The sequence below is a fragment of the Penaeus monodon genome, chromosome 6 (genome assembly GCF_015228065.2).
Source record: "Penaeus monodon isolate SGIC_2016 chromosome 6, NSTDA_Pmon_1, whole genome shotgun sequence".
Lineage (NCBI taxonomy): Eukaryota > Metazoa > Arthropoda > Malacostraca > Decapoda > Penaeidae > Penaeus > Penaeus monodon.
This window is the reverse complement of record NC_051391.1, coordinates 37,985,291-37,987,790: the sequence shown is the minus strand read 5'-3', so window position 1 is coordinate 37,987,790 and position 2,500 is coordinate 37,985,291. Positions and strand designations below refer to the sequence as shown.

The 2,500-nt window shown below is 38.2% G+C and overlaps 1 protein-coding gene across 1 annotated transcript in view; it reads right to left on the bottom strand.

Annotated features, from left to right (window-relative positions):
- The window catches only part of LOC119573980 (RYamide receptor-like), a 58,129-nt gene that overhangs the window by 31,913 nt on the left and 23,716 nt on the right, over window positions 1-2,500 (bottom strand). The gene's annotated exons all lie outside the window — the stretch shown is intronic.

The window sequence follows — 2,500 nt, the reverse complement described above, 5'->3', positions numbered from 1 at the left end:
GAGAGAGAGAGAGAGAGAGAGAGAGAGAAATATATTGAGACAAGAATACCGATACGAATCTTTATATTCATATATAGTCACACACACACACACATGCAGACACACACACACCTATATACAAACACTCCTTGTCAGTCAATTAAAATTGCTCATTAAGACATATCTTTTGAAAACGATTAAGAGCAGCTGAGGAGTCATGTAACTGATAAAATACATTAGCTTATGATTCTAGGAAACTGTAAGTCATTCGTACACGTTTCCAATCTGCTAAGAGATCAAACGCAAACCATAACAAAATCCGTATGAATGTATATGTGCGCTCCCGCGCGTTTGTGTGTGTGTATGTGTGTGTGTGTGTGTGTGTGTGTGTGTGTGTGTGTGTGTGTGTGTGTGTGTGTGTGTGTGTGTGTGTGTGTGTGTGTGTGCTTAAACGCATATAGATAGACAGAGATACAAATAGAGACATAAATATATGTATACAAATATGGTCATCTACCACATACAAGCATAGCACACAATTTCATTCCTGGCGGCCACCACCACACCAGCAAACCAGGCCCCACCATTCACTTCCTCAAAAAAAAAAAAAAAAAAAAAAATCATCCCTCGAAGGTTCACCTCGACGTACGTACTCGAGAGCGCGACCCCATCCTCTCCATTAGTGTGAGCTCCTGTGACTTCGCTGACGTCGATAGGTAGAAGTCGCTCGGCTGCCTCGCGACGTCTCGAAGGAATATTGCATCTTCGGGCTGTCACTCAGGAGCGCTGCGTTAAATCCGGCGGAAGGTGGTGTGTTTGGGGAGTTTTTATTCTCTCTCTCTCTGTCTGTCTGTTTGTCGGTCTGTCGGTCTGAATGGTTGCCTATATGTGCCTCTTTCTTTTTCTCGATCTGTGTTTCGCCTTTTTTTTCTATTTATGTTTTGTCTTTTCCTTTCTCTTTTATTTCTATCTCTATCGTTTTATCTCTCTCTCTCTCTTTCGCTCTCTCTCTCTCTCTCTCTCTCTCTCTCTCTCTCTCTCTCTCTCTCTCTCTCTCTCTCTCTCTCTCTCTCTCTCTCTCTCTCTCTCTCTTCTTCCTCCTCCTCCTCCCTCCCTCACTCATACATTTTCTCTTCTCTTTTTCTATCTGTCTGTCTGCTCATAATCCTCGTCTTCATATTCTCTTTTCCTCCTCTTTTCCCTCCTCTTGCTTCTTTTCTGTCTCTTCTCTCTTCTCCGCTTCTATCTTTGTCAAACATATTTCCTTTATCATTATTTTTTCTTTTTTTTTTACATTTTCGTGTATTACGAATTATTATTTTCACTTTTTTTTTAAATTCTCATAGCCTTTCACTTCAGTCTTCTTTAACCCTTTTCCTGCATTTCTTCTGCTGAAAAAACAATAGCACGTTCGGAACCCTGAAACTTTTCTCAAATAATTTAAAATAGGCTTAAACCTAAAAAAAAATAAAGTCGTTTTTAGTGAAGTCGGTCTAGTTTGGAAAAAAAATCATACCTTTTTTCTTCTTCTTCTTTTTTCTTTTTTTTTATTTTATTAAAGGGGATGTGTTCCATTTTTAGAACCGAAATTCCGATTAAATCCTGAGACCGTAATCATTTCCAGGAATGATGTACTAAGTGGAAAGCGCATTGACGTATCCAATTTGTCTATTCGAGGGAAATATGATCTCCCTCTGACCTTCCTCCTCGGTGTGGCGCTGCCCCCTTTCCTCCCCCGCTCCCTTACGCAATCAAACTCCCCTCGACGCAGGAGCGCGAGAGCAAAGGCCAGCGCGAGGGGAGCCGGGAAGGCTGTCCTTGTCTTGCTTCCCGTGAAATAGGCGGCCGAGTGAGGAAAAGGAAGGGGGGCAGATTGTTGCAGATATAGGTCCACGTATATGTGTGGCATATATATATATATATATATATATATATATATATATATATATATATATATATATATATATATATATATATATATGTACGTATGTATGTATGTATGTATATATGTATATATGTGTATACACACACACACACACACAAACACAAACACATACACGCACGCGCGTGCGCGTATGTGTGTGTGTGTCATTAAAATTGTGTGTGTGTGTATCACTAAATGTATGTGTGTGTGTGTGTGTGTGTCACTAAAATACATATAAATATATATATATATATATATATATATATATATATATATATATAATATATATATATAAATATATATATATATATATATATATATATATATATTATATATATATATATTATATATATATTTATATTAGTGTAGTGTGTGTGTGTGTTGTTGTTGTTTGTGTGTGTGTGTGTATGGTGGGGTGGGTAGTGTGTAGTGTTGTGTATGTGTGGTTGTGTGTGTGTGTTTGTATGTGTGTGTGTGTATGTGTGTGTGTGTAAGTGTGTGTGTGTGTATGTGTGTGTGTGTGTAAGTGCTTGTACGTGTGAGCTTATATGTGTCTGTGTGTGTTTGAATATACTATCTTCTCATGTATCCACTCAT